Source organism: Chlorocebus sabaeus, chromosome 2 (genome assembly GCF_047675955.1).
Source record: "Chlorocebus sabaeus isolate Y175 chromosome 2, mChlSab1.0.hap1, whole genome shotgun sequence".
In the NCBI taxonomy this organism is placed as follows: domain Eukaryota; kingdom Metazoa; phylum Chordata; class Mammalia; order Primates; family Cercopithecidae; genus Chlorocebus; species Chlorocebus sabaeus.
In genome coordinates, this window is record NC_132905.1 from 99,599,034 (window position 1) to 99,622,090 (window position 23,057).

General features: G+C 43.6%; 1 protein-coding gene across 23 annotated transcripts in view; it reads left to right on the top strand.

The window, feature by feature from the left end:
• PCBP3 (poly(rC) binding protein 3) overlaps window positions 1-23,057 on the top strand; it is a 284,849-nt gene that overhangs the window by 113,375 nt on the left and 148,417 nt on the right. The gene's annotated exons all lie outside the window — the stretch shown is intronic.

Below are 23,057 nucleotides of genomic sequence, written 5' to 3' on the forward strand. Positions count from 1 at the left end.
AAGATTAGAGTTGAGGTTCATTTTCCCCCAGGGATGTACATTTTTTTGAGCATTGTTTGTTCAGAAATCTGTTATTTTCTTCATTGGTCATCTTTGCTCTTTCACCAGGCAGCCATCTGTGCTGGCATCTGTCCGGACTCTGTATTCCAGTCCACTGCACTCCATTCCTGTCTTCTCACCGGCACCAAAGTGTTCTGTTTACTATAGTTTTATAATAAGTCTTTAAATCGGGTACAATGAGTCCTCTAATGTAGATCTTTTTCAAAATTGTTTTTCCTATAAAGTCCTTTGCTTTGATTCTAAAATATAAATTTTAGAATCAGCTGTCAATTTCTACAAAAAAAGACCCCTGAGATTTTGATTGGGATAGTGTTGGGTCCGCAGAACAATTTGGGGAGAATTTGCATGTTTGTAAAACTTTTATTTCCATTTTATCTTGTTTGTATTAAGATAAAATTCACACACCATAGACTTCAGTGGTTTTTAGGACATTCAGTAGTGTGTGCAGCTATTATCACCATCACCACCGGTAAAACAACCCCGGAAGTAGTCACTCCCACTCCTTCCTCCTTTCTGTTCCTATGGATTTGCCTACTCTGAAGTTTTGTATTCATGGATCATACAACATGTGGCTTTTGGTGTCTGGTTTCTTTCACTCAGCATATTTTCGAAGTTTATCCATGTTGTGGTATGTGTTAGTACTTTATTCCTTTTTATGGCTGAATAATATTCCATTGTATGGATGGACCACATTTGGTTTATCCATTATAGTTGATGGGTATGTAGCTTTTTTACACTTTTTGGCCATTATGAATAATGCTTCTACAAACATTCCTGTACAAGTTTTTTATATGGACATATATTTTAACTTAGCTTGAGTTTATATGTAGAAGTAGAATTGTAGTATCATATCTTAACTCTGTGTTTACCTTTTTGAGAAGATGCCAAGTGGTTTTTCACAGATGCTGTCCCGTTTGACATTCCCACCCACCTGTGTGAGTGTTCTAGTTTCCACACATCCTTGTCAACACCCATCTTCTATTTCTTTATGAAGTAGTATCGTGCTGTGGTATTGATTAGCATTCCCCAGGTAACTAGTGATGTGGAACATCTTTTCTTGTGCTTATTGACCATTTGTATATCTTCTTTGGAAAAATGTCTATTCACATTTTTTGCCCACTTTTAAATTGTTTGTTCTTTTTATTGTTGAGTTGTAGGTTTTTAAAAAATATATATTCTGGATACTAGACACTTTTCAGAGATAAGATGGCTATCAGTTTTCTTTCATTTAGTAGGTTGTCTTTTCATTTTCTTGGTAGTAACTTTTGACAAACAAAAGTTTTTAATTTCAGTGAAGTTCACTTTACCTATTTTTTCTTTGGTTGTTTGCAGTTAAGGTCATAGCTAAGAAACTGCTGGCTAATCTGAGGTTATGGAGATATACACTGGTGTTTTCTTCTAAGAGATTTGTAGTCTTAGCTCTTACATTTAGGTCTTTGGCCCATTTTCAATTAATTTTTGTGTGTGGTGTGAAGTAGGGGTCCAGAGTCATTATTTTGCATGGGGATATTCAGTTATTACAACACTCTATATTTTAAAAGATGATTATTTTCCTATGGAATGGTCTTAATATTCTAGTCAGGAATCATTTAACCGTAGATGGGAGGGTTTATTTCTGGATTCTCAATTCTAACCCATTGGTCTATGTATATTCTTTTTTTTTAAAGACAGAGTCTCACTCTGTAGCTCAAGCTGGGGTACAGTGGCATGATCTCGGCTCTCTGCAACCTCCACCTCCAGGACTCAACTGATTCTTGTGCCTCTCAGTCTCCTGAGTAGCTGGGATTACAGGCGTGCACCACCATGCCTGACTAATTTTTTGTAGTTTAGTAGAGACGGGGTTTCACCATGTTGCCCAGGGTGGTCTCGAACTCCTGAGCTCAGGCAGTCTGCCCGCCTCGGCTTCCCAAAGTGGCATGAGCCACCGTGTCTGACCAGTCTATGTATATTCTTAAGTCAGTACTACGTTTTGAATCCTGGAGATTTGTAGGTTTTGAAATTGACAAGGGTGAGTCCTCTAACTTAGTTCTTCTTTTCCGAAATTTTGACTTTTTTTTTGTCATTGTTGCATTCCATGTGAATTTTAGGATCAGCTTGCCATTTCAATAAATAATGGCAGATCTGACAGTGGTTGCCTTGAATCTGTAGGTACATTTGGAGAGTATTGTCATGACAACAATATGAAGTCTTTCAGTCAGGTACATAAGATGGCTTTATGTTTATTTAGCCCTTCTGTGATTTCTTTCAACATGTTTTATGGTTTTCACAGTGCAAGTCTTGCATTTTTGTTAAACTTATTTCTAAGTATTTTGTGCTTTTCCATGCTATTATAAATGTAATTGTTTTCTTAATTTTATTTTGGGTTTTTCTTGGCTAATATATATAATAAATACAACTGATTTTTATTTATTGACCTGGTATCCTGCAATCTTACTAAACTTGTTTTGTAGCTCTAATTATTTTTTTACAGATTCTAACCCATAGGCTCTTTATTTTACTTCTCGTGCAGTACTTACTGGGATCCCCGGTGGGATGTTGATTGGAGATGGTGAAAATGGACACCTTTGTCTTGTTTCTGCTCTTGGGGGAAGCATCTAGTTTCTCACCTTAAGTATGATGATAGCTTTTTATCAGGTTAAGGAATTTGCTGAAAAATTTTATCATGAATGCTAGTTGAATTTTGTCACATATTTTTCCTACATCAATTAAAATAATGTTTTTCTTTTCATTTTTAATCTATATAATGGCAAATTACTTTGAGTTTTGATTGTTGAGTGAAGGTTTCCAAGTTAAATCCTACTTAGTTATGATGTGTTACAGTAAAGGGATTTTGTTAAGAATTTGTGCATCTATATTCATGGGGGATTTGGGTTTGTCATTTTCTTTCCTTGAAGTGCCTTTGTGTAGTTTTGCTGTTAAGATAATTTGACCTCATAAAATGAGTTGGGAAGGATTTCCTCCTTTTCTGTTTTCAGGAGTTTGTGTGAAATCATGTTTTATCTTTCTTAATTGTTTATTAGAATTTGTCATTAAAGTAATTTGGGCCTGGAGTTTTTTTTGTTATTGTTGCTGGAGAGTTTTTCAACTGTGAATTCCGTTTCTTTAATTGTTATAAGATTTTTTTTCTGTGTGGATCTGAGTTTTTGTTTGATATCATCTGGAACAGCTTCCACTAACATTCCATGTTTTTTGTCTTGTCAAATATCTCCTCCGCCGCATTATTTTTCTCTTCTTTGGAAACCTCAGTTATATTGTGTCAGACCTTCTTACTCTGTACTTCTCGTCATTTCTTTTCATATTCACCTTCCTTCTGTGGTTTTTACTGTAATCCACAGTAGACAGACAGAACACAGCCCAGAGGGACAAAGAGATATAAACTATGCAAGAGAAGATTTCAGACATGGAGAGACGTGGACAAGTTATAACATACAATTCACTGGTTTTCCAGAAGGAGAAGGGGGACAGTGGAGTAAAAGTAACATTTGGAATAATGGCTAACAGTTTTCTAGGGTGGGTGAAAGCCACCAATCTACAGTTTCAAAAACTCTAACAAATGCCAACCTGGTGAAATGAAGTCTATATTTGGACATATCATGGTGAAACTCTGGAACACTAAAGACAAGTACAAGCTCTTAACAGAGAGAAAAGACATTGCCTTCAAAGAAGCACCATTAAGGCTGACATGGCTTCTTACTGGCACCAGTGGAAAGGAGAAGATAGCTGGATAATATTTAACATGCGGAGAGAAAAGAATGACATTCTATTAGGTTGGTGCAAACGTAATTGCAGTTTTTGCCATTAACCTGCAGTTACTTTTGCACTAACTGATATGCTTAATATATCTTTAAAGAATGATAGAAAAATAAACACATTTTTATACAAACACAAGTGGAGATAATTTGATACCTATAGGACTTTATTAAAAGCATTTCTATTTGTCTGGAGACAGGGTCTCACCACGTTGCCCAGGCTGGAGTGCAGTGGCTACTCACGGGCATGATCACAGTGCACCACAGCCTCGAACTCCTGGGCTCAGTCCACTCTCCTGCCTCAGCCTCCTGAGTACCTGGACTACAGGCATGTACCACTATGCCTGGCTACTGAAAGCATTTCTAAAGGACCTATTTCAGGAAGAGAGAAGGTTGTCTTCTGTGGAAAGTCTGAGCTCTAAGAAGGCATTATAAACAAAGTTGTATGCATGTGAGTGAATTGAACAGGCTTGAGGCAGATGTCTCCTGGACTAAACCACAAATGGTAGAACTAACATAATTGACACCAAGGTCATGTCAGCGGGAAGGGAATGCAATTAAAGAGTTTTAAGGTCCTGGGATTGTGTGGGTGGAGTGTGGGGACATCAGGCTTTGATAAGTTATATAATTAAGTCTAGAGTAAAAAGTGAAAAGAAAAAAATGTATAATGGGGAGAAAAATCCAAAAGAAGGCAAGAGAGGATACTTGAACACCGAAAGATAAGAAAAGTAGAAAACACAACATAAAATAGTAAATAAATCCAGATATATTGGAAATGTCTAAAATATTGATGGGCTAGATGATTTAAAAGTTCCACTGAGGCTGGGTGCGGTGGCTCATGCCTGTAATCCCAGCACTTTGGGATGCCAAAGTGGGGGCGGATCACTGGAGGTCAGGAGTTTGAGACCAGCCTGGCCAACATGGTGAAACCCCGTCTCTACTGAAAATATAAAAATTCACCTGACGTGCTGGTGGGTGCCTGTAATCCCAGTTATTCGGGAGGCTGAGGCAGGAGAATCGCTTGAACCTGGGAGGCGGAGGTTTCAGTGAGCTGAGATCACGCCATTGCATTCCAGAGAGCGAGACTCCATCTCAAAAAAAAAAAAAAAAAGTTCAGTGGAAAGAGCTGCCCCTCAGAACTCCACTGTCTTTTAGCACACAATGTTGCCACGTTGAGCCTTTCAGGGCTCTCTCCTCAGCCTTGGATTTTCTGAACTAAAGCAAGACATTGTTCCTTGGATCCTTTCACTCTGAAGACTTATTTCTTTAGCTCGGGGAATTTTATTCTATTGCTTTTTTGAATGCTGTTTTCTTTCTTTCCGCTCCATGGTCATTCCTTCTGGACCTGTTTGGATCTTTGTTACCTTTTCTTTTTCCCATCACCTGCATTCCAGAGACTGCCTTGGCTTCATCTTCTCACCATCTGTTTGCTCGCAAGCTGTGTCTGTTCTTCTCTTAGATTCTTCTCTTAGGTTCACATATTGGGTTTCTATTTTGACAGCATTTTTCCTTCTCAGGGTGGCTGCTTGCCTCTCTTGCCCGGACAGAGCATGTGACGGTCACCCTGGATGTGTAAACTAGCGCTTGCCGCCTGCTTTGTGTCCCTCCTTCAGATGACTGTCCCTCCTTTCAGTCTGGCGTCTCTCTTTCATCACATTGGCTTTCCTCAAGTAGTGTTTCTTTGTTAGTGAGGTTTGTGTTGCCAGAAGGCCTCTTGGCCTTTCTGTGGGTGTGGTTGGTCTCTGGTGAGGACAGTAGGTGAGCCGTGGGATGCTTGTCCTGTGGCCGTGGGTGTCCTGGGCCTTGAGGGTGCAGTGACTGCCTGAGGCGCTGGCCCTCCCTTCTCCTCTCTGCCAGCCTTGACCTGGAGCAGACACCACCACTGCCACCACAACCAGGGAGGATGTCGGAAGGCCCAGCTGCCCCAGTGGAGCTCCCGTTATCCTGACAGCATCTTGTAACTAGTCTCTCTCTGTGCGACTCTTCTGTGGAACGCATGGTCATTCCTGACACAGGCTCATGCATTGTGTATTCGGTTTTCTTTGCAATCGTTTCTCCATCGATTTTATCTGCCTCCTTTCTTTATTTTCTATTGCTGTGTAACCAACACAACACTGAGTGGGTTAAAACAACAAATTATGTATTATCTAAGAGATTTTATGAGTCTGGAATTCAGGGGTCGCTTTCATGGGTGGGTCTGGCTTGGGGTCTCTCTTGAGGCTGCACACTAGCTGGACAGCCCACTTCCAGGGCACTCTCGCAGGGCAAGGGCAGGAGGACTCAGCCCAGCACCTTGCGGCCTCCCCACACGGCTGCGTGCGTGTCTGTGTGGCATTGCCATTTGCTTTTCCTGAACCAGGCGATTGGAGAGAGAGAGAGAGAGACAGCAAGGAGGGGTCACGGGGCCTGCATGTCCTAGTCTCAGGTGTCACACCCTGTCCCTTCTGCCACACTGTGTTCTTTCCATGTGCGTTACCAAGTCAGTCCACTGTTAAGGGAGGGGATTGTGCTCCCCCTTTTTTCTCTTCTCTTCTCTTCTCTTTTCTTTCTTTTTGTTTTTTTCTGAGACAGAGTCTCACTCTGTCACCCAGGCTGGAGTGCAGGGGCGTGATCTTGGCTCAGCCTTGCAACTTCTGCCCCCGGGTTTAGGGTATTCTCCTGCTTCAGCCTCCTGAGTAGCTGGGATTACAGGCGCCCACCACCACACCTGGCTAACTTTTTTGTATTTTATTATTTTTAGTTGAGGCAGGGTTTTGCAGTGTTGGCCAGGCTGGTCTTGAACTCTTGACCTCAAGTGATCCGCCTGCCTCAGCCTCCCAAAGTGCCGGGATTACAGGCATGAGCCACCACGCCCGGCCTGTGCTCTGCATTTTTAAGAGAGATGTATCCAACAATTTGTGGGCATTTTCTCAAACCACCTCACTCTCATTGAGGCCTTCTCGGATTTTCCACATTTGCCTTGTAGGTAAGGCCAGCGGCAAACCTTCCAGGGGGTCATATGAGCCCTGGCTTTTCTGTCTCATCACTTTTGTGGTTACTTTCATTGCCTTTTCTTTTACAACAGGTTATCTCTAGGTAATTTAACTTAAAGTGACAGTACGTATCCACATCTTCTTGCTGCTTGCTTAGGATTGAGGTTGACACATACCTCTTAGAAGGCTGGACGTTTGGTCACTGGAGCAGCAGTGCTCGGGAACTCTCCAGAGGTGCCCCCTCTGGCTTTCCGCTCAGTCAGCTGAGCTGCACAAGCAGCAGTGGCACTGCCCTTACATGGGGCATGCTTTGCAGGGCTGAGGTTTCGCAGTTTCCACCATTGAGGGCTGTAACATTTCTCTATTTCTGGCTTAGAAGATGTGTAGGATGATAATTATTTATTCAGCATTCATTCCACTCGCGCTGTGCTCTGACCACACACCAGGCGCTGCGTGCGGTGCTGGCACAGTCTCAGGATCTCAGCCGTGGGGCTCAGGGTGCAGTGGAGAAAGCGTGAAGGGGCTGCCTGTGGATGGATTTGTTTCCTTTGCCGTTCATTGTTGCTCCTCTCCCTCTCTTCTCCTAAACTCGGGGTAGAGGAGCATCCTCAGCAGAAACAGGAAGAGGCAAAGTTCACTGCAAAGATTTTTTTGGGTTGAACACCTGGAGGATAATAACAGCAGAGGGCACCCCCAGATGAGATGCGGCTGTGGTCGAGCATCAGGATCGTCTGCCTGAGCCCATCAGTGTGGTCCCGGAGCAGGGAGGTGGCAGAGCCAGGGCCGCGACCTCCCCGCGGGTCTCCTGTGCTGCTTGCTGGCGGTTGGTTTCATCAGTGCCCTGGCGAGTGTCACTGGTTGCACGTGGGCAGTGTCCACACAGAGCGAATTCTCAGGCAGGCCTCCTTCCTCTCTCTCCCCAGAGGCTGCTTCATGGCACTCCCTCTATTTGCCTTTGCCTGTGGGAACCTCTAGGTTGATCACTGGATCATTTGATCTGCTTTTAGTTAGCCTTGATTTTTGTCTGCATTAAACAATTAATTGAGCTTCTACTAATACAATGTTTTGAATGTCATACATGGCTTTTCCTGTTGAAACATCTGCAGAAAAAAAATAGCTTTATTATTTGTGAGTGACGCTCTCTAACTCCTCCCTTTTGTACTTAGTGAGATAATTGCTTTTGTAATACAAAGTTTCTGTTTCTTCTTTTCTTTTCTTTTTTTTTTTTGGGGGACAAAGTTTTGCTCTTGTTGCCCAGGCTGGAGTGCAATGGCACGATCTCGGCTCACTGCAACCTCCGCCTCCCAGGTTCAGGCGATTCTCCTGCCTCAGCCTCCCCAAGTAGTTGGGATTACAGGCATGTGTTACCACGCCTGGCTAATTTTGTATTTTTAGTAGAGATGGCATTTCTCCTTGTTGGCCAGGCTGGTCTTGAACTCCGACCTCAGGCGATCCACCCGCCTCACCCTCCCAAAGTGCTGGGATGACAGGCGTGAGCCACCGTGACCGGCCAGTAATACAGTTTCTTGAATACAACAATTGTGCTAGAGCAAAACAAGCTGGCTGTGTATTAGTTAACCACTGAGTGCTGCATGTTCTGACCCTATTTCTGACCACTTCCGTGAACCCTGCTGCCCACCATGAAGCCTCCCTCAGAAACTTCAGCTGCAGGCTGAAGGCAGGGGCTTGCAGAGAAACTTTCGCTGCAGTTTTCTGGAAGGTGGGCAGGCAGATGGGCTTAGGAGTACACCTGGGGTACATGGAGTCAGCCAACTCAAGAGTGTTTTCATGCTTTTAATTTAAAACAAATCATAGAATGTAAAAAATAGCTTTATAATGTTAGTTTTCCATTTACCACATTCTGGCAAGGGAAAGAGTGGTGCCATCATCTGTGTGTTTGCTAAGTGATAATTACAAGTGTGGAGACAGATGTGCACTTCCTGGGAACGGGCAGGGGCTATGCTGGAGATGCTCCTGGAAGGGAGGAGGTCTGGGAATTTGGCTGCAGAGCCTTGGAGCTGGACAGGAAGGATCAGTGGTTGAGGCCCAGGGTGGGCCGTGGGGCCTGGGCCATCCTGTGGTGAGATGTGGACTCGCTGCTGTCCATGTGTACAGCCCATAGAATGGACACCTGGTATGTGTGCAGAGGTCATGAGTGTGCCTGACAGCATGGTGTGGGGTCAGAGTGCAGCTGCTGAGTTGGGGATGGTGCCCTTTAGGGGAAGGTGGGGGTAGACAGAGAGGCATGAGCAGATGTCCCTGTGGACTTGGGTGACTGGGCACCAGGGTGACCCTCCATGGGTGCCAGGATGTCTGTGGTGAGAGGAGAGGGTGGCCAGGCTGGGGCCTGGGAAACCTTTCCCAGAGCGCCATCTGCATCATCAGGTTGGGGTGGGCATTGGCCAGATGAAAACAGGTGAGGTAATCAGATTTTTTGTTTCATAAAAATTATGGTCCTGAAGTGAAGTTGGTAGAAACAACAAGTTAAATAGGAGGACAGCTCAAATAAAGAAAACCCCTCAGTCAAACCAAGTCAGCAGCTACAGTGAGGAGCTGCAAATGTGCTCTCCCAGCGGGCTGGGCCTGCCAGCCCCCAGGGTTCACGCTGCCCCTCCCGGTGGGGCTCCTGGGACTGGTGAGGGCACTGAGGACAGTGCCATTCTGGTCCTGGGGGGTTTACCAGCGCGACTTTTCCGTTGCCTGCCTTCCTGAGGGGTCAGGGTCTTGTCTCCTGGCTCCTGCCTCCTGGCCGGTCCCTAGGAGGCCCCTCATGTCCAGACATCGGCTTCAGTTTAGGGCTGTGGGGACTTCCATGGGGATAGCTGTTCACTGGAGTAACTGTGGATGGTGCTGATAATAAAATACAGAAATCATTCCTCCTGAACAAGCACTGGCGACGCACTTCCTTCATGTTCTGAGATCGGGGAAGGCTCAGATTTTGTTCAGTCTCATAATTGTGCTGAACAATAGTGTACTCAGTGGATGCCTTCAGAAGTCTCCCGGAGCCTGGAAGGATGAATGCAGTAACGTTAATTGTCAGTGATGTTGGATGTGGGCTACTGTGCCTTTTAAATGTGGAAATGTTGGCACATTTAAAGCAGCGTTTTTTCCCATGGTCTTGTCTCCTGTGAGACTGATGTGGGTCCATACAGCATCGTCATCCATGGCTTCACAGTCCCAGGCTGAGGATGTGGGGAGCAGCGGCGTTGACCAGCAGTCCTTCGTGAGGCACCTGCCCTGCAGACGGGCCGCTGGAGTGGCTGGCCATGCCTTTGATGTGTTGCTGTGCCTCACATGACTTTCTCCTCCTCAGATGCCACCAGCTATGGACTGGATTGTGCCCCCAAGTTCATGTGTTGAAGCCGAAACCCCTAGTGTGACTACCTTTGGAGATGGGGCCCTTGGGAGGTGATTAAGGTTACTGAGGTCATAAGGGTGGGCCCGAATTTGACAGGACTGTGGCCTTGTAAGAGGAGGAAGGGATGCCAGAGCTGTCTCTCTCTGCACCCATGTGAGGACACAGCAGGGAGGCAGCCATCTGCAAAAATGAGGAAGAGCGCCGGCACCAGATTCCAACCCAGCCAGCACCCTGATCTCCATCTCCAGCTTCTGTGTAACCCACCAGTCTGTGTGGTTCTGTTATGGCAGCTGAGCAGACGAAAGCACTGTGTCTTACATCATGGTTACACTTTGGGGAAAGCAGCCTGCAGCTGGCCTGTGTGAGCACAGGCCGCAGCAGATGCCCACAGATGTCCCTGTCACCTGTCACTCAGTGGTCATTGAAAAGGCTGGAGGGAGGAGGCAGATTTCCTCTCAACAGGAAGGGTGTGTGGCTGCCAGGACTCTGCCTACCCTGAGAGTCTCCTTTCCGCCTTCGGGCTTCATAGCCAGTTAACTTGTGGATTATTTACAGCTTTTTCTTTCTTTCTTTAAAAAAAGAAAAAAACAAGTGAGAAAGCCAACACAACAACAAGAAGAGTGGTATCATTACTGTGTCAGACACTGACTAGAAACATGTCCACTTACACACACAGTCACTCACTAACACAGTACTCAGTTTTGACCCTGACAGCGCTCTGTGAGGGGTCACTCCCCTCCCGCCTTTTAATTGAGGCATAATTCATGTCACATAAACTGTGCCATTTTCAAGTGTATATCTCAGTGGCATTGAGCGCAGTCTTCATGCTGTTCAGCCTCCACGTCTGCCTACTTCCAGAGTGTTGTCATCCTCCCAAAGTAAAGCCCTGTGCCTGTTAAGTCCCTCACAATCCCCCCTTTCCCCAGCCCCGGGCAGCCGCCAGTCTAATTTCTGGGGACGGATTTGCCCATGCTGAGTGCTCACTATAAATGGAACCACACAGTGTCGGCTTCTTTCACTTGCACCCTGTGTTTGAGGCTGATCTACGTCGTCGTAGTGTGTGTCAGAATTTCGGTCCTTTTCATGGCTGAATAATGTTCCATCGTGTGGATGTACCACATCCACTTATTGGTTAGTGACTGTGTTTCCTGCCTTTCGGCTGTTGTGAATAATGCTGCCATGAACGTTCTTGTACAAGTTTTTGTTTGACACCTCTTTTCAGTTGCTTAGGAGTGGACCTGGGGGACATGTAGAAACTCTGTGTTTAACTGATTGAGGAACCACCAGACTGTTTTCCACAGCAGCTGCACTGCACTGTTTTGCCTTCTCGAGGTAGCACTTTTTTATCCCCATTTTAAGAAATGGGGCATGGAGAGGTAAAGGGACTTGCTCAGGACAGAACAACCGTTCGTGGTGAGGCAGCTCTGTGCTGGCCAGTCGGGAGGCCATGGCAGGGCCCCTGCTCCTGCTCCGGTGCTCATGTCAGTCCCCAGGCCCCTGCAGGTGGTGCCCTAGAGGGCGCTGACAGGCTCTCAGAGAGGAGGGGCCTGTGCTGGGCCCTGAGCAGGCAGAGAGAGGGCTGTCAGAGGGGCAGGCAGTGTGAGCAAGGGCGCAGATCCTGCTGGAGTTTAGTGAGCTCTAGCAGGTTTGCCTTTTGCTTGATTGTTTGAGAAGGATGCCTATAGTTTTAGGACCAGTGCCACTACCCATGTTGGCCAAAGGCCATGGTGCCAGTGTCCTTACTGCCGCAATGCACCAGCTTCTGTCCTGCAGGTGGCTGGCTGCTTCCCTCCCAGCTGCACTGGGGCACACTCTGTGGGGCAGTTGCCTTCTCACCCTTTGGCAGGGAGAGCCTGGGCTGTGGGGCGCCTCTCTGTGTGGCCACTGTGGTGCCTGCTGAGGCCTAGCGCTGCTGTGGGCCTTTGCTGATGCTTCCTGCGTGGGTGGCAGTGAGCCACCCTCACGTTTCTCAGCGAAAGCACTTGGACAAGATGAAGGTTTCCAGCACTGCGAGACTCTCACGTCTGTTATATTGTGTTATACTTGGCTTTGGTTTTGCTTACAGTAAATTCCTGAAGGCATTTCAGTTGCTCAGTGGAAATCATTGGCAGAATTCTTGTTACTGAGCATCAGACTGTGGGGCACGGTCATGGTGTCTTAGGGGTGTCAAAGCAGATGCATTTGAGGGGAGATGTATTCACATTTTCCGGTATATCATTACCACATTCTTGTGTGATAGCTTCCTGGTAATTCAACTTGATTTAGTATAATACAGCAGCACAACTTTTCCTTTCTGAGTTGTGGAGATTTAAATTTGTTGAGCGGCCGGGCGCGGTGGCTCACGCCTGTAATCCCAGCACTTTGGGAGGCCGAGGCAGGCGGATCACAAGGTCAGGAGATCGAGACCATGGTGAAACCCTGTCTCTACTAAAAATAGAAAAAATTAGCCGGGCGCAGTGGTGGGCGCCTGTAGTCCCAGCTACTCGGGAGGCTGAGGCAGGAGAATGGCGTGAACCCGGGAGGCGGAGCTTGCAGTGGGCCGAGATTGCGCCACTGCACTCCAGCCTGGGTGACGAAGCGAGACTTCGTCTCAAAAAAAAAAAATTAAATAAATAAATAAATAAATAAATAAATTTGTTGAGCAAAGGAAACATTGAAGATGGCTCAGAACACTCCAGTTGAGTGCACACATTGCATGAAGCTGACGGCTCTGCCTCCTGCTACTTTCACCCCATTGCACTGGTGTGCTTGGCCCTCCCCACAGCAGCAGCAGGCTTTCCCAGGGTGCCATCTGCAGCTGGAGGCCTGGCTGAGGATGTGCTGTGCCCGCCTGTGAGCAGGAAGCCGGGCACCCCTGGCCTGCTGTGCCATCGTCCCCTCATCTCCATGACAGGCACCTCTGCCTGTTCTGTCTGACTCGGGCATGCCAGAACTCCAGGGCGCAATCAGGGCATGGCAGCCAATGGCAGGAGGTGAGCATGTTTCGGGTGTTCCAGGAGGACGGTGCCTCTGCTTCTCTGTTCAGGGCTGTTTGGGAATTGTTACCAGAAGTAGGGTTCAAGGCTTCGTGTGGCGCTGGCTGCAGACTGCATTGCCTGTGCTGACTTAGCTCAGCCTCTGCCCCTCTTTCATTTGTTTCTCCACTGAATCCTTGTCTCCTTGCATTCACTGGGCATTGGCTAAGGCCCAGCTCAGTTCCAGGGCCCCACAAGGCACTGTGGGTGGCATGAGATGGGTTTGTTTTCCCAGTGCTCTCTCATGGTTATTCTGTGATTTGAATTGAGTGGACATAGGTTTCTACAGTTGAGAGAGTGTTGAATGACCTATTCCTCAGGGTAAAAGCTGGCCCTCCCAAACCTGTCCCTGAGTGCAGGTGACAGTGCGTGCTCACCATTAGAAGACGTGGGTGCTCATGCGGGGCTGTCTGCTGCCTGTACTGGGACTGTGGTCGCATCGCCCGTGCGTGTGGCTGGAGCACCTGCATCTCTGAAATGAAAGGGATCTTCAAATGGGTGCCCCCTATGGTGCTTTGTTCAGTTTAATTCTTAGAACCACCTATCCAGGCAGGTCTTGCGTTCCCCCTACAGAAGAGAGAACTGGTGTCTGGACCTTTTAGGTTGCCTTTTCTGAAACTCTGGGTTGGCATGCAGGCCAGCCTGCCTCTGCCCCACCCATTATTGCAAGTTCTCTCTGGGGTCCTAAAGTCCTGCGTTTCTGCCTTGCCAGGTCTTCACCCGGGCTGGCTGTCTCTTGTAGGCAGGCCTCTGCAGTGTAACTAGTGTGTGATATTCAGAGAGAGAAAATGAGCTACTCGTTTCGCAAGTGACAGAAATGTGACGTGACATATCTCAGAGAAAGCTTAACAGCACGGCAGCTCTGTGATTCAGCCCAGCAGAAACTGCATCTCTTGTTAGGAAAAATACACTTTATTATTAAGCCTGCAGGAAGACAAGATGGAAGAACTTTTCTGGACATTGTTTATCCTGTAGGAGGTTTTGTTTTAGCCCTGAGATGCACAGTGGACCATGGGGGTGGTAGGACATGGTGAACGCAGGGAGTTCGGCAGGTGGCGGCCTCATGTTGGACATGGTGAATAATCGAGGGTCACCCTGCCTCTCCGCTCCTTGTGCCTGTCTGGACGGCGCACCCGAACTCTGCCAAAGGGTCGCCTCCTCTCCCCTGATGTCAAATAAGCAAACAGAAGATTAAGAATATGGAAAGTAAATGAAATTTGTAATTTTGATCATTTCTTCTCATAATTACATTTCCTCTAGACTTTATCTAAAGCTATTTTAAAGCCAAATATATTTTTTATTCATATTTCCCTTCTTTTTAGACTACCATTTTACGATTTTTAATCTCTTGTTTCATCGAGTTTTTCTTTTCCTTCTTGTCTCTGAAAGCACATAGCAGGCCATTGACCAAAATCACCTGTTTCTTTTTGTACATATTTCTGAACATGTGTTCTTCTACCTTCTGCTGTGTTGTTGTATTTTTCTTCATATGGCAGAGACTTTTTATGGCTTCTGTGTTTCTTTCTTTCTGTTTGTTGCTCCCTGAAGGAGAAGTTGGTGCTGGTCTTGTCTTCTTCCCAGCGTGCACGTGTGGACATTTTCTGCTGTGCTCTCTCATTTTTCACGGGGATCCCCTTTAAGGTTGTTGTGACCCTCAGCTCAGCTGGATGAAAGTTCACTTGGGCCATGCCTCATACCAGCTCTGGGCCCCCCAGCCTTCTGAGGTGCTGAAAGGGGGCTTGGTGGCCTCTGGTCCTGTGTGGCACCCTGTGTGGCCGGGACCAGCCTCTGCAGCCACGTATCCCCAGCATCTCCCTCACCCACTGCCTCCATGGCACACTGCTTTTCAGGAAGGGCAGGAGAGGGGCCTCTAGAACCCACCTCCCATGCTGTCACATGGGAGCTTGTGGAGGGCCCTGCACCTGTGCTTTCCAGTGGCTTGTTTTCCTGATTGCTTCACTCAATTCAGTGGAAATTTGGGAAAGATGGAGCATAAACGTGTGTGCCTGAGTCACCCATCTGCCTTTGCCAGTACTCGTATCCTGGCCGGAAGGCCTGCTCTTCCCCCTGGCTCAGCCAGGGGTCTGCATTGCTGTCCGTTGATAGAATTGTTGGTGCTTTAAGATCCAGCTGCTCTTGTTGCCTTGAACCAGGATTTGAATATTGTAACATTAAGTTTTTTGCATGTTTATGTCCAGCAAATTATGTATTTTGAGACTAGACAGTGGGCTAATTAATATTCCACACAGGGTCCTGTGGGACACATGTTCATAGTGAGTTCACTAAAGTTCCGTTTGAAGCACATGGTGGGTATTCAATAAAGACTTAGAGATTTTGGTTGGCCAAACATTTAGCATTAATTAGCAGTTTAGTGTGGTGGGTGACTGAAAAGTAAATGTAAGCTTTGAGCATTTTCAGAGCATAGTTTTGTCTAAAATTAATCAGTATATTTCACCATCTTAACAAACTAAAAACAAAAACTATCATTTTAGAATATGCAGTGAGATCATTTGACAAAATGCAACACTCCTTTCAGATACAAATGTTCAGGAAACTGATAATAGAAGGAAACTTACTCAGATGCATGGCATTTATGAAAAATCTAGAGCTAACCTCGTATTTGATGGTGCAAGACTGAATACTTTCCCCTGAGATGAGTAGTAAGGCAAGGAAACCTGCTCTCACCTCTCCTATTCAGTATTTTACTGGAGGTTCTAGCAAGTTCAACAGGCAAGAAAGAAAGAGGCATTGGAATTGAAGAAGAAGTAAAACTGTCTTTCCTCCCAGTCAGCACGTTTGACCCTGTAGAACGTCCGACCGGATCAAAACAAGGCTCCTGAACTAATGAGCAAGTTTATCAAGGCTACAGGATATAAGATCAGCATACAAAAATCAATTTTATATCTGCATACTGGCAACAAATAATTAAATATTAAAGTAAATTATTCGTTTTTTATTCATTAAGCTGTTTAATTATACAAATTGATGGGACATGTGAAATTTCGTTATATGTGTATGATGTGTAGTAATCAAGTCAGGATATTTAAGGTGTCCATCACCTGAATACAATATAGTTTTGTTAAATACATTCACCCTAATCTGATATTATTAGATTTATTCCCTCTATCTTACTGAAGGTTTGTAATCCACTTCCTTTCCTCTTCATCCTCTCCCCTAACCCCCATTCACCCTTCCTAGTCTGTAGTATTTATCTTTCCATTTGTACCTCCATGTGATCAAATTTTTTAGCTTCCACATATAAGTGAGAACGTAAGATATTTGTCTTTTTGTGCCTGGCTTATTTCACTTAAGAGTAATGACTTTGAGTTCCATCCATGTTGCTGCAACTGACATGATTTTATTCTTTTTTTATGGCTGCATAGTATTCCTTTGTGTATATATACTACATTTTCTTTATTCATTCATCCTTTGATCAATACTTAGGTTGATTCCATATCTTTGTTATTGTGAATAGTGCTGCAATAAACATGGGAGTGCAGGTACTACTTTGATATATGGATTTTGTTTCCTCTGGGTAGATACCCAGTAGTGGGATTGCTTGATTGAATGGTAATTTTATTTTTGTTTTTTTTGAAAAATCTCTGTACTGTTTTCTGTGGTGGCTGTACTACTTTACATTCCCACCAATAATATGTAAGTATTTTCTTTTTCCTGCATCCTCACCAACACCTGTTATTTTTTGATAATGGCCATTCTATTTTTAACAATAGCCATTCTGAATGGTTGAAGATGACATCTTATTGTGGTTTTGATTAGCATTTCTCTGGTGATTAATTAGGTTGAACATTTTTTCACATACTTCTTGGCTGTTTGTGTGTCTTCTTTTAAGAAATGTCTGTTCAGGTCCTTTGTTCACTTTTTAATGAGACTGTTTTTTTCCCTTTTGATTGTTTGAGTTCCTTTTATATTCTGGGTGTTGATTCTCTGTCACAAGAATAATTTGTAAATATTTTCTCCCTATTCAACGGTTGTCTTTTCACTCTGCTGACTGTTTTCTTTGCTGTGCAGAAGCTTTTTAATTTAATATAGTTTCATTTGTCTATTTTTTGCTTTTGTTGCCTATGCTTTTTGAGGTCTTAGTCATAAATTCTTTGCCTAGACCAATGTCCAGGAGAGTTTTCCCTAGGTTTCTTCTAGTATTTTTATAGTTTCAGGTCTTACATTTTAAGTATTTAATCCATTGTGAATTGACTTTTGTGTATGGTGATAGATAAGGTCTAATTTCATTCTTCTGCATGTGGCTATCCAATTTTTTCCACCACCATTTATTGAAGAGGGTGTCCTTTTCCCCCAGTGTAAGTTCTTGTCAGCTTTGTTGAAGATTATGTTGAACATTTTTTCACATACTTGTTGGCTGTTTGTGTGTCTTCTTTTAAGAAATGTCTGTTCATGTCCTTTGTTCACTTTTTAATGGGACTATTAAACCAGAAACTTTGTGGTTTTATTTCTGGGTTTTCTATTCTGCTCCATTGATCTCTCTGTCTATTTTTATGTAAGTACAATACTGTTCTGGTTACTGTACCCTTGTTATATATTTTGAAGTCAGATACTGTAATGCCTCCAGCTTTGTTCTTTTTGCTCAGGATTCCTTTAGCTCTTTGTGCCGTTTTTTGGTTCCATATGAATTTTAGAATTTTTTTTTTCTAAGTCTGTGAATGAGGTTGGTATTTTGATAGGGCTTGCATTGAATCTGTAGATCGCTTTGGGCAATATGGTCATTTTAATGATACTAATTCTTCCTATCCATGAACGTGGGATGCTTTTCCATTTGTGTCATCTTCAGTTTCTTTCATCAGCACTTTGTAGCTTTCCTTATAGAAATCTTTCATTTCCTTGGGTAAATTTATTCCTAGGTGTTTTGTATAGCTATTGTAAATGTGATTGTCTTCCTGATGTCTTTCTTGACTAGATCACTATTGGTGTATGGAAATGCTACTGCTTTTTGTATGTTGACTTTGTATCCTGTAACTTACTGAATTCATTTATCACATCTACAAGTTTTGTTGGGCTGGGCGTGGTGGCTTACGCCTGTAATGCCAGCACTTTGGGAAGCTGAAGTGGTTGGATCACAAGGTTAAGAGATTGAGACCATCCTGGCCAACATGGTGAAACCCTGTCTCTACCAAAAAAAAAAAAAAAATTAACTGGGTGTGGTGGTGCGCACCTATAATCCCAGCTACTTGGGAGGCCGAGGCAGGAGAGTCCCTTGAACCTGTGAGCCGAGATCGCGCCACTGCACTCCAGCCTGGCGACAGAGCAAGGCTCCATTTCAAACAAAAAAAAAAAAAAAGTTTTTTTGGTGGAGTCTTCAGTTTTTTCTGGATGAAATTATATCATCAGCAAAGAAGGACAATTTGACTTCCTCGTTTTCTATTTGGTTTCCTTTATTTATTTCTCTTTCCTGGCTGCTCTGGCTAGGACTTCTGGTATTATGTTGAATAGGAGTGGTGAAAATACATATCTTATCTTCTTCTAATTCTTAGAGAAAACACTTTCAGCTTTTTTCTAGTATTATGTTGGTTGTGGCTTTGTCATATATGGCTTCATTATTTTGAGGTATGTTACCACTGTGCTTAGTTTGTTGAGAGTTTTTATCATGAGGAGATGTTGAATTTTATCAAATGCTTTTTTGCATTTATTGAGATGGCCATATGGTTTGTATCACTCGCTCTGTTATGTGATATATCATGTTTATTGATTTCTGTATGTTAAACCGTACTTGTATTCCTGGTATAAATCTCACTTGATTATGGTTTATTATTTTTCTGATGTGCTGTTGAATTTGGTTTGCTAATATTTTGTTGAGCATTATTGTGTCTGTGTGAACACAGGGATATTGGCCTGTAGTTTTATTTTGTTGTAGTCTTGTCTGGTTTTGGTATCAGGGTAATGCTGGCCTCATAGAATGAATTAGGAAGAATTCCCTTCCCTTTGATATTTTGGAATAGTTTCAGGAGGATTAGTATTAGTTCTTTATAGTTTTAGTAGAATTCTGCTGTGAATTCATCTGGACCTGGGCTTTTCTGTATTGGGAGACTTTTATTACTGATTCAGTCTCACTATTCGTTATTGGTCTGTTAAGGATTTTTATTTCCTCCTGACTCAGTCTTGGCAGGTTGTATATTTCCAGTTTATCCATTTCTTCCAGGTTTTCTAGTTTGTGAGTATATAGGTTTTTTTTTTTATAGTAGTCTCTGATGACCTTTTGTATTTCTGTGATATCAGTTGTAATGCCTCCTTATTCACTTCTGATATTGTTTTCTTTGGTTCTTCTCTCTTCTTTTTTTCATTTAAAAATTTTTTTTAGAAACAGGATCTCACTGTGTTGCCCAGGCTGGAGTGTAGTGGCATGATCACAGCTCACTGCAGCCTCAAACCCCTGGGTCAAGCAGTCCACCAGCCTCAGCTTCCCAAGTAGCTAGGACTACAGATGGGTACCACCACTCTTGGCTAACTTAAAAAAAATTTTTTTAGAGATAAGGTCTTGCTATGTTGCCCACACTGGTCTTAAACTCCTGGCCTCAAGCAGTCTTCCCACACTGCAGCTCTCAAAATGCTGGGATTATAGGCATGAACCACTGTGCCCAGCCTTCTTCTTTTCTTGGTTAGTCTAGCTAGTGGTTTATCAATTTTGTTTGTCTTTTTGAAAAATCAAGTTTTTGTTTCATTCATCCTTTGTATTGTTTTTCTGGTCTGTATGCCATTTAGTCTGCTCTGATTTTTATTATTTCTTCTCTTCTGCTAATTTGGGGTTCGATTTGTTTTTGCACTTCTAGTTCCTTGAGATGCATTATTAGATTGTTAGTTTGTAAGCTGTCTGCTTTTTTCAGGTAGGCATTTATTGCTATAAAATTCCCTCTTAGCTCTGTTTTTGCTGTATCACACGGTTTTGAAATGTTGTGTTTTCATTTTTATTTGTTTCAAGGATTTTTTTGATTTTCATTTTTTCTTTATTGACCCAGGAACATAGTGAATTTCCATCTGTTTGTGTAGTTTCCAAAGTTCCTGTTGGTATTGATTTCTGGTTTTATTCTGTTGTGGTCTAAGAAGATACTTGATATATAATTTTTAAACATTTGTTGAGACTTGTTTTATAGTCTGTCCTGGAGAATGTTCCATGTGCTGATGAAAATGTATATTCTGAAGTTGTTGGGTACAGTGGTTCTGTAAATGTCTGTTAAATCCATTTGGTCTCACATCCAATTTAAATCTAATGTTTCTTTGTTGATTTTCTCTTTAGATGATCTGTCTAATGCTGAGAGTGGGATGTTGAAGTCCCCCACTATTTTTGTACTTGAGTCTCTCTCTCTCTCTTTAGATCTAGTAATATTTGCTTTACGAATCTGGATGCTCTGGTGTTGGATACATATATATTTAGAATTGTTTTATCCTCTTCCTGGATTGATGCAGTTATCATTATTTAATGACTTTCTTTGTCTTTATCTTTTACCTTTCTTGACTTAAAGTCTGTTTTATCTGATATAACTGTAGCTTCTGGCCACTTTTGGTTTCCAATTTGTACAAAATATTTTTTTCCATCCCTTTAATTTCAGTTCATATGTGTCTTTACCGACAAGGCTAGTTTCTCGCAAGCAGCATTTAGTTGGATCATGTTTTTAAAATATATTCAGCCATTCTGTTTCTGGGTATTTAACCTGTTTGCATTTGAGATGATTATGTGACAGGTTTGTTTCAATTGTTTTCTAGTTTTACAATTGTTTGTTACAATTGTTTTCTAGTTTTATGTATTCTTTGTTCCTTTTTCTCTTATTAATTTGGTGGATTTTTCTAGTGGTACCATTTAAGTCATTTCTCTTCCTTCTTTGTGTGATGCTTTACTACTGAGTTTTATGGTTTCATGTATTTTAATGTTGGTAAATGTCATCTTTGTGTTTCCAGGTTTAGGACTCCCTTGAGCATTTCATGTAGGGATGATGTAATGGTAACAGATTCCCTCAGCCTTTGCTTGTCTTGAAAGAACTTTATTTACAAAGCATAATTTTGCTGGATATAGTCTTCTTGGATGGCAGGTTTATTTGTTTTTTGTTTTTTTTTGCCCAATACTTTGAATATATTGTCCCATTGTCTTCTGGCCTGTAAGAATTCTGCCCAGAAATTTGCTGTCAGTCTGAAGGGATTTCTTTTATAGATGACTAGATGCTTTTCTCTTGATGTTTTTAGGATTTACTGTTTATCTTTGGCTTTAGAGATTCTGACATAATATGCCATAGAGAAGACCTTTTTGCATTGTGTCTGCCTGGGAATCACTGAACATTCTTTATCTGAATGTCTAAATCTTCTGCTAGACCTGGAAAGTTTTCATCTATTATTTCATTAAATAGGTTTTCTAGGCCCTCCTTTGTCTCTTCACCCTTGGGGATACTGATAATTAGAATATTCTATCACTTTATATTGTTCCAAATATCATGAAGGATTTCCGTATTATTTTTTATCTTTATTTTTATCTGACTGGATTATTTCCAAAGACTTGTCTTCAAGTACAGAGATTCTTTCTTCTGCCTGATTTAGTCTGTTGTTGCCGCTTTCAAATGTATTTTGTATCTCCTTTAATGAATCTTCAGTTCTAGAATTTCTGTTTTTTTTTAAAGTATCTGTCTCTTTCGGAGATTTCCTTTTTATATCGTGAATTCTTTTTCTGATTTCTTTGTATTATTTTTCAGAATTCTCTTGTATCTCACTGAGCTTCCTTAAAATCAATATTTTGAATTCTTTATTTGGGATGTCAAATATTTATTTTAGATTAAGATCTATTATTGATGGATAATTATTGTGTTCCTTTGGGGAGGGCCTTTTTTTTTTTTGCTTTCTCATGTTTCTTGTGCTCATACTTTGATGTCTGCACTTCTGGTATAACAGTTGCTTCTTCCTATTTTTGAATTCATTTCATAGGGAGGACTTTTTCCTGAAGGTGAATCTATTGTGTTGGTTGGGATATTCTGGGTTTTACTCTGGGTGCATGCAGTAGGGAAGTCTCTGTATGATATCTTTGTCTGTCAACAGCATTAGTGGTGTCTGTGATTTCTTCAGTAGGTTAGGGTGCAGTTAGTAGTGGAGGCTGTGCTGAAGTTGTGCTGGGGACTGGGATGCCAGGCGAGCCAGACTTAAGGCCCCACTAGAGGCAGCATTGGATTGAGCGTGCCCATCGTTTTGTCCCAGGGTGGCATATCCTGGCACCTGTGCTAGTGGTTACCAGTAGACCGATTATTGGGCCTCCACGTGTCTTCCTTGGATCCTCGTAATAGCAGCAGTGGACCAAGCTGGTGGGTGGGTTCTTGGGCCCCTGGGAAACTGGCATAGGTGATGACAATAGCAGTGGTGGGATGATACTCTGGGTCCTAGGCAATGTACATTTATGTTGGTGGTGGCTGTGATGAGCAGGGAGGGCCAGTCTCCAGACCCACAGGTGGTGCTTGCAGGTAGGTGCCAGCTGAGGTGATAGCAACTGGGAGATGAGACCCAAACTCAGGCCCCAGGAAGGAGTGCTGAGGCACCCACAATGGCGGATTGGGTTGGGCAATGCCCAGGATCCTGGGCTACATGCTCTGTCTTGGAATAGGGGAAGAGGGTGAAATTGTGCTGGATGGGCTTGTGCTCAAGACCCCCCAGTAGTGAGGGCAGATACCAGCTTTGGTTGGCGGGGGTGGGTTGATCCTCAGGCCCCAGGTGGAGAGCTGGGTGAAGAGTGGGAGCAGCTGCACTGAGGCCCTGCCACTGGAGCGGGTGGGTCCATCCTCAGTGGCCAAAGTCTGGGTTGATGGATAGGGAATGCACACCCCTCTCAGCGCCCAGTCCCCACAGGGCTTGTCCCCCAGCCCTGGTGGCAGTAGGCTGTGCCTCACTTGGTTCTTATCCTCAGCTGTAG